General features: G+C 34.7%; 1 long non-coding RNA gene across 1 annotated transcript; it reads right to left on the bottom strand.

Moving 5' to 3' along the window:
* Positions 1-1,972: 1,972 nt before the first annotated feature.
* Positions 1,973-2,485, bottom strand: LOC142630534 (uncharacterized). Its single transcript, XR_012843332.1, has 2 exons — positions 2,365-2,485; positions 1,973-2,255 (listed from the first exon to the last, which is right to left on the bottom strand). It is a non-coding gene; the product is annotated as an uncharacterized LOC142630534 (long non-coding RNA).
* Positions 2,486-9,948: the final 7,463 nt, after the last annotated feature.

Here is a 9,948-nt window from a genome sequence, read left to right as displayed (position 1 = left end):
TGGCCGATATATATGTATTCTCCCGCTCCCTCCCCCTCAATCCAAATAAGCATTAATAACGGTACAAAGGAAGCCAATGGTTGCACCTCATCTGCAAGAGATTTCATGACCACCTTGGAATCACCTTGCAAAATACCTTGGTTAATACCAACTTCCAGGGAAAACTCCAAGGCTTAGGCGGTAGCTACGCTTCCACCTCATCTACTTGATTAATTTGATAAAATATTATTATTTGATTTTAAATACACAAAATTTGTCCTTAATCCATTCAATACGAGAGGAAATTATCTCATACAAAATGGTTATACTCGGAAAATGGATCTACAAACATGTGAGCCCGGTACATGTGAGAGGCTCCACTAATGATTCAATATAGACAAAGTTTTCTTCCATCTAATGCTCCAGTCACCTAGATGGGACATGATGTATGATAGTAAACGAGTGAAAAGAAAGCTTCGATAGTGCGATGGAAAGAAAGAGTAAGGTTACGCAAGAGCCAAGGATCTTCATGCGAGAAAAAGTGTTATTTGTAGAGTGATGCATTTCATAGCAATTAGGCAAGGTAGACAACAATGAGAATAGCATCTTTGCAAGTGTTAGTGTTATAAATTTTAATATCCCCATTTTTTTTATGTATGGGAATTCTCGAAGCACCTACTCTCAACTGAAGAAAATATATAACTACACAACATACAACACTAGTACTACCTTGTACAAAACCAATTTTGGAGGACGAGAGGAGCATTAATCCTCATGCAAAGGTTTTGTGAAATTTATGCTCCATTTCAAAGCCTGGAACATAAGATATTGAAACAAAATTTGAACTCTCATAATAATTTTTCCAAACCCAAACGGTAGCAAGTTCTATATCATCCTTTTCTCACCTCCATGTTCTTGCTACTAAACTAAATTGCAAAGACTAGTTAAAGACAATGTAACTTCATTGAATGGCTCAACAAGCTTTAACAACGGGACTAACCATGGAGAGACAAGGTGACTCCAAGGATTTGAGATTTCTCTCGCCTCATTTTAAACCAATAACTTTGTAAGGGAAAACAAAGAATGAAATGTTACAAGGTACAAAAATTTAGAAGTCTATCTTGTACGAAATTCTAAGAATATGAAAAGAAATGATAAAAAGATATTACTTCCTTGCACGTTGAAGAAGAATCTCTAATAATAAAATGAATTAATGGCCTTTTGGAGAAGGAAACTATGAGGCTATCCCTGTGGACTTGGCCCAACAAATCTAGAGTCCAAAGTCCTCGACCCCATGTAGTGAGAGTCGAGCTTAGCAATCCTCCATCAGATTCTAACAAGGGCCTAGCTCTCCTGACAAGTTAACCAAACAAAGCTCAAAGTTGCGCAACATAGGCTAACTCAATAGCTATCTATTTTCCACATACTTTTGTTAAACTAATCCATGCAAAATTAACCCAATTTCAGGAACTCAAAAAGACTAAAATCAATAAAAACTTCGAAGTTTGCTACATCAATCATTTTCTCAAATTAATGGGGAGCCACTCCTGTGGTCTAAGATGATACTTTTTGTACATCTCAACTGTTTACAAGGGGAGTAGCCCAAGGAAGTGAACAATCAAACATACTTTTTAATGAGTAAATAATGAATTTTGTTATAGAAGAAGAGTGCTCAAAATCTAGAGCTTGCATATTATATAGAGACAGATTTTATTGCAAAAATATCACTTAACATGGAATAATTTCCTCTGGATCATAATCACCCGTATAATAAAATCAAATGGCCCCAAAGTAGGGTAAGAATTCTGTTCAATGCAAGAAGAGCCAAAAAATGAAAGTAGATGAAAATGAAGTAATTTTAAACCACATCTGCTCCAAATAGACTGCTAGGAATCTTTATAGAGATGTCATAAGCCAATCATCATAAAGGATCACAGCAAAGGCAAAGTCAATTTTTTTTTTTGATGTGGTTGTAATGAAAGAAAAGAAAACATAATAAAGTCAATGTTTCATATTCCAAAAATGTATTGCCAAGGCTACAAAGAAAACTATAGCAATCTATATTTGATTATCATTTTGCATAATCCAGAGGAAAATCTGCTTGTCTAGTAAAAATTTGTGACCAATGATCTTGATTTCCCAAGGACTGAGGAGAAGCACAACCCTACTATCATAGTATTCTGGCACAAGACGAGTCAAACAACTTGCTTTAGCCTTCCTTGAATATTAATCCAAACCATGGTGCATTAATCTGAGCCGCATTTGGAGTAACAAACCTGCACACATAACCTAGTATTTATTCTAATACATGCCTAAAAAACTTATTAAATATTCCCCCAACCACATAGTCAAACATATAATAACATTCATTGAAGTATAAGACACCTCAACAACCAATTTGGAGCACAATCTGATGATTATGACTCTTCCAGAAAAATAGGTGAATCTACACATGGAGCAACCTCTAACACTGTAGGTATCAACAGATTAACAATCCATGAAGATCAAGTTTAGAAGCCATTTTTATTTGGGATAAAGTTTTACGCAATTAATTTGGTATTTAAAAAAGGTATGACTAAGAGTTCATTGACTTGAGCCATACGGGGGCACTTTCTCTTTTTCTTCAAATTTTACAAATAAATGGTTATTAACATTCCTTTATAGCCTATTTTCAAACAAAATCAAGGATTAGATAAGAATACCATTAATATGGTACAAGAGTATCCGAGACAACTTTGAAAATAATCAAAGTCATAATAACATAATCTGCAGTTTAAATTCTTCGAAAGTAGGGTATCAAATAATGGTCTACATATGGCCAAAAAAAGAAAGAACATATAAAGAAAGGCCCACACTAAACATCTTGTATACTTGTCCAAAACGAGTGTCACCCCGGGGCTAAACATCATAAGAAGTAGCCATCATAAAACAAAGATCCCTATCTTAGTTTCCCTAGCCCTCGCTTCATAAACGAGATTCAACGGTCACATTGCTATTTTGTTTGGTAATTACTAATTGTTTACACTTCGAGATCAAACCCCCGACTTGACATCCATCCCTTGTTTATGAGAGGCAAAGAAGCAGCCCTTGCATGACAAACCTATTTCCTCTCTCATTGTTGATGCGAAAAGGTTACGTGACATTGTAAGGAATGAGAAATCGCAGGCTTTGAGTCACTCTGGCAGAGTAAAAGCACTAGCTGTGATTCTTGAAACAGACATAAAGGGAGATATTAGTAATAATATGGCTGATTTTATTCATAGAAAGAATGTTTATGTTGCCAGTAAGTACCAAAAGGCACCTACAAAAAGCTCCTCAGTTATGTCTTTGAAGCGTTTGAGGACACCACTGTTATTTTACTTTCAACCTGTGCTATACTCTCCCTGCCTTAGGTATCAAACAGCATGGCTAGAAAGATGGGTAGTATCATAGTGGGAGTATTATCGTTGTTGTCATTCTGGTTGTTGTTGTTTCTGCTGTCTCTAACTTTAAGCAATCCAGGCAATTTGAGAAGCTCTCTCAATGAGTAGTGACATCAGGGTGGATGTATTGAGGGATGGGCAGCACCAACATATTTTAATGCACTTGTTGGTATTGTCACTGGCCGTTACTCTACTTTGGCTTATTCTATGAAGTACATGTTGATTATGTGTTGGCTAGTCACAATGCGGGCCATACGTAATAATGCATTGACAAAACAGACACCCTTACATTAAATGGGACCAAGGTAACATGATTTTGGCTTTAAATAAGCAATGAGGGAAGGTAATTCTCAAAATAGTATCATATATTCTTGATATAGTGCAAGAAGGAGTTGGTTCAAGAACAACCAAGTAATATTTAAGATATAGATTCTCAATTGCTTATGAAGATTTACGGGAGCCCTTGCTATTTTTGATATGAATATCAATGCAATCTATAATCCATGTTGAAGACTTTAAGTTAGAGAATTCAGAGAAAAACGAAAGTGGAGTTTTGGTGAAGAGGAAGAGTGAGAAGGCTATTCACACCAACTACAAGGGAGCTCTTGAGACTAAGGAATATAAATTCTAGAAACTGCTTCTAGCTAGCCTTTAACATGACATGAGGGTAGAAAGAAAAGCTATCCCCCGCCCAATTCATTAAATAAGACCAACACTATGACAAATCAAATACCTACTCTAAAGTAATTATTTATTTTACCAAGTATGAAAAGTCGTACTAAAGTTCAAAGGAAATTCATTCTTCCTTGAACTTTCTTAGGCATACAGTTGGAGAAATATAAGACAAACACAATCGAGTATATAATTCATAGATTCAACTAGACAAGAAGTAATAAATATCATTAGTTTGAGAAGTTCATTACAAAATTCAGACTTTAGAAAATCAGAGAACTTCACCTTGACTAACCAGAATATTAGTCAACATTTGATCATACTTATATGTTATCATATGTAACAAATCAGCAATATGGAGAGCCTTAAATCATACTAACTAAAATCACAATGAAGAAAATGTAAACCAAACTCGGAGTAAAGTGACCACATGACTACTCCCATATTGATCGAAACCAAATTACAATACCAAAAATTACCAAAATTTAGGGAAAACACACTAAACAGTGACATGCAAAAGTTACAAGAAACACATTATTTTATTGCATAGGAAATTGTCTGCCATCTTTTCATCAATTGCATAATTGGTATAGAAAGATGATTGATTGTCAATAAACCAGACTATAAATTTAATTTGCTTCAGCAAGAAGAAATTACCAGAGTTCTTAGTTCCCAAGGTTTTGTAACAATGCTCAGGTCATATTACATCTAGGTAGAATAGTATCTGGCAAGAGAACAATAGTACCCCAAAAGGAAGATGAAGATTTATTTCTTTCTAAGTAGGATATTAAAAAAAATTGAAATTACACGTGTCCCATCCTGCACCTTATACGAGGTAGCGGGGGCAATACAAGTTAAGCAAAGGGAGGCCAAGGTGGGCTGTTGCCTCCCATGGGATTGAAGTTTTTATATTTCGTATATGTATATAGATAATCCTTTGTGTTGTACACCCCAATTCTTCTAATTTAATACAATGGTCCCCTTAGTTTTTTGCGAGATATCACAAACACTTTTTTTTTTATAAAATCACAAACACTTATTCCATTCAAAAGTCACGAGGTTTTGATAGTATTAACATAAAATCAATAATAAAACAGAAAAATTATAGGTCTTTATTAGAGAATTTTTCCTTTCCTTATAAAATTTATTTATAGACATACCTTATTTAAAATATGCATATATTTTCCTTCAAATAAAGAAGTTATTGTCACCCTAACCAGGTTATATTATAAAAAAAAACAAGAAAAAAAAAGTTTATTCATTAGAGACGTAGGCAATATGCATAAAATTGGCCTCGATAAGGCGACTAACCAAGAAGAGGGTAATTTAAGAATGTATCATCAACCTTTTATAAAAATATTCCACTGCAGACATAAAGAAGTTAATGTCTTAAATTTTGGGTTCCCTGGCTTTTGCTAAGATATAGATGCCATGGCCCAGGCACTAACAATCTTGTGACTAGGCTGCATATAGTTCCATCCGGAGCCACTTGCAAGCCAACTTGTTGACAAAGACAAAGTTTAGCTATAAAATTGGTTGTAGCCTTATTCAAAATCTTTTTATTAGAGGTGAATTTTGACAAATTCATCATTGGATTACATCTAATTCTTATATCCTTTATGCTTGCAAAATTTCTAGAAAATCAAAAATCAATAGCTATGTCATCAACAAATTCTTTAAATTGCAAGTTTTTGTAAATTAAAATTATGCATAAAAAATAAGCTTATAGATGATATAGTAAATAATATCCGATTGGCACAAAATTTAACATGTGTGTTAAGAGCGTAAAGAACATGCAATTCAATGGTTAAATTTTCAAAATATGTAGTAATATTTATTTTATTAAGTAAGATTGTAGCCTTAGGCTACAACCAATTTTGTAGCTAAATTTTGTCCGTAGACAAATCACCTTTGACAAGACTTGTGTAAGGTATTTGTTCTACAACCTAAAGCTCAAACTAAATTTTAGTTCAAATTGCAATAAAGCAAATTATAATTGTATAGTTTCATTTGTTTGATTCAAGAATACCCGAAGCAAAGTAACTTACTCTACTCATGAGCAAACCTCCTTTGGTCTAAGCCAATACTGAGAAGTTGGAGTGAGGGCAATCAGATACTTGAATTGAAATTGCAGCTTTGTCATTGCCTTTTCACTCACTGGTTAAGTCTTCTGCAAACAAGTTTGCATGTTTCTTAAGCATAAAGCTGCTTCGCACAAATAAAAACATCAGGATATAAAGTTAACAGTTTACCTTATCAGCTTTTGTCCATGTTAAATAATTTCTGTCAAGTTTGGTAATTTTCGATTATTCAAAGCATTGAATCAGATTTTCAAAACCCAAATTAGCATCTTGAAACATAGTCCTTCTATTTGGTTATTTAATATATTTCACAACACAAGCATTTTCTATGTGGTTTTGTATATTAGATAATGTGGTTCATGGGGTCCATTTCTATGATTGCAACATAAAAATGCCCTAAAAACTAAATACATTCTACATTGATGTATTGCATTACAAGAAAATAAAAGCATTTAAAATTCAGCATATTACCCATTAACTCATTGTAACTCATAAAGATGATAACACAGTCCTTATATCGGTAAAGAATGTTGAAAATGGTATACGCAGCTGAGCAGAAAGTAAATGATAACAAATTGACTCAACTACATGGGTTGCATGTAGGGACATAGGAACCTTTCTAGTGACACTAAAAGCCAATCTTCTAAGGGGTCTCCACGAAGGCAAAGCCAAAGAATAATCGGCTAACGATGTTGTAACGAGAAGAGGAAAAGAATAAAAGAAATCAATATGTAACTCAATAATTTATGAATGCTAAATTTCACATACATATGCATTTACGATGAAAAAGAATTGAAAATTGAAACATCATCATGAGAATTATAAATTTGACCAATCACGTCTCCTCTACCACCAACAAGGTGCAGCCCCTTACTTTGAGAGTAACATCACAAGACAAGCAGCTTGGTTATACTTGAGTATGACTTGAAGCAACAATTTTTTTTATTTTTAAAGATAACCACTATCCATTGATGTTGGTTGAAATCATAGACATTATATAAAAAGAAAGGAACAGAAAATTAAACCAAAAAAACCACAGCATGCAATTTTTAATAGATGAAATGAGAAAACATTTGTTGCTCTAATACTCTAAATCTTCTTACTCAGACATATTTTAAACTCAAGTATTAGAGATGAAGTGCAGGATGGTTGATCATGCATGTCACCGAAGCCGATCACAATCGGTAGTGGCAATTCTAGAAGGTACGCACTCTAGGCATTAATCGACATTTGGGATATTCTACAAAGTGCTTGATGGCTGATCACACCCTGGTTCATGAATCTTACGCTCGTGACACAATGGACTCAACCACAAAAAAATCTGCACTCACAAAACGGGCACACGACAACACATGAGATGAAGCTAACGAGAATTTGGCTTGGTAAAGAAGCAATGAGAGAATGTACTTCCTAAGAAAAAGCCCCAAATGTTCTTGATCTAACCGGATTACCAAATGAAGAAGAAACCAAAGCCAATGCAAAATTTGGCTTGCAAGCTAGATTTACAATAATGTTTTCTACAATTCAAACCGAGCAATCTAAGAGATAAATACTCAACAAGAAGCTAACAAAATAAAGAGTATCACTAGAGGAGATTCATCCAACTACCAAAAAGAAAGAGAAATAGCAATCCAATTGTTTAATCTTTACCATATTTTACCATTATATATATATACACACATACACATTGAAACTCCTCTCTAGAAAAGAAAGAGGTGAGTTCATTCATTCAGCCCATAGAAACGTTTTATCAAATACATGGGATGCTTACCTTTGTACCCTTGACCAAAATTTGCGCTTCTCTTTGGCCAATGGCATTCCCATCTTGCTGTTGATGTTTTTGCCACGTCTGATAGCTCTCCCATTCCTGTCTTGATCTTTGAGAACCACAACCAAGTCTATATTGTTTTGATCACATGATGCATTGAAATTAAGCTTTACCGATTGATCAAGTGGTTTGGTCCAAGCACTTCCCCTGTTTTGCTCTTTGGTGAGTGGTCTCAAGTAAAAGTCATATTGTTTGTTCAGACCATGGACTAATTGGTTTATGGTGGGTTTAGTGTTTGAAACCAAAGCTTCCTCTCGTGCCATCCAAAGGATTTTCATTGCCACTGCTGCATATAGCGTGAACTCATCTTTGGTGATTCTTTCTGCGAGTAACTCACTTGGGGGGTCAATTATATGTTCAACAAATTCCATTACAGTTTGAGCTCGAATCATTTCGACACGAAAACCCCATCTACCACCATACCACACTCCTTTGGCATAGGGACAACATTGAAATAGATGTAAAAGGGAATCTTCAGCTATTTCACAGAGAGGACAATGGGTTTTTGAGAATCTGATGAGGTTTTGAGTAGCGACTCTACATAAAAACATTTTTAAGTTTTCATCAAAGGACACTCTTAAACTTTCATGAATTCTTATGCAGGCCATCTTATCTACAACAAGATTCTGAGAAGGACAGATGCATGCTACATGGGCCCCACACCTTTCTATTGTAATTTTTGCCTGTTTTGGATCATACTCTGAAACTTCAAATAGAAGCTCAATGTTGTTGCAATCCTCTAAAACTATGCCGTCAAATGAGCTATTGCTTCTATAGTGAAACCACGTTAAAGATGATGAATCTAAAAAACGATAATCTGAATAGATCCTTTCTTTATAACCATTGAAGAGAATGTAGATAGAACAATTAAAAAAGTCATATCGATTTGCCACAACCTTCAATTCTATTTTTAAAGCAACACAGAAAGCAAATGCTAGAGATTCCGAACTGACCGAGAATGATATGGAGCTTCCAACACTTTGATGGTTGAACCACTTTGGAATCTTAGTTCCTGGAAGGACAAGGTTAAAGTGAAATCCATCATCAGCAAGGTCAGGTGCCCAACACTTTTCAAGAACAGAGTCCTGATGCAATGATCCCCTTGAACATACCATATTTTGTGGAAGCCCAAACGTTTCTCCAAGTGATGCAAATTTAAGAAACTTCGGTTTAGCAAATTTAGTAATATATTATATTTGGGAAAGTAAAACAAAATTGTTTCTTTCTTTGAGAAAGGGAGAGACCTGACTCAATAATGTTCTTCTTGATTGTGAATCCAAGGAACCGCACCCTTCTATACATAAAACTTCTAGATGTGGTGGAAGCATTGGAATTTCCCGAAGGTTCCAGCAGTGGTGAAAGTAAAGAACTTTTAATTTTGAAAATCGATATTGATTTCGGGGAGGGTAGTAATGTTCTTTGTAACGGAAACCTAAAATTTCTAATTTGGGGAAACAATCGGGAGTATCCATGGCTTTTGGAAAATTGTCACAATCTTCCATACGAGAGAAGGCTAAGATTTTTTAAATTAGAGATGCTACTTGGAACCTCTTTCACGTTTTTTAAACTTATATATAACATACGAAGGGCAATGAGATATCCTATTGATGACAACAACGCTCCCGTTCCTTGCTCAAGACTTTCACGGCCAAAGAAATAAATCTGTTTAAGAGATTTCAACTTGAGGTTTCTTGGTATAATTCTAAGATTTTGGCATCCGGACGGATCCCGAATTTAAGCTCTTCAAGAAGTCCAACGGACTGATGAACCTCAACTAAATTTGTGCATGCTTCAAAGTCCAATTCCTTTATGTTTGGGGCAATCAAGGATAAGTCGGGTACCTTTGTAATATTTTTACAATATGACAAATTCATATATATCAATGTTTCGAATCGACACCTCTGTAGAAAGAAGAAATATTTTTTGAAATTTATTAGTAAAAAGAAAAAAATTAATATGACAGGCT

The sequence above is a fragment of the Castanea sativa genome, chromosome 4 (genome assembly GCF_040712315.1).
Source record: "Castanea sativa cultivar Marrone di Chiusa Pesio chromosome 4, ASM4071231v1".
Lineage (NCBI taxonomy): Eukaryota > Viridiplantae > Streptophyta > Magnoliopsida > Fagales > Fagaceae > Castanea > Castanea sativa.
Note: the sequence above shows the minus strand (reverse complement) of the source record. Positions and strands in the feature narration are given on the sequence as shown.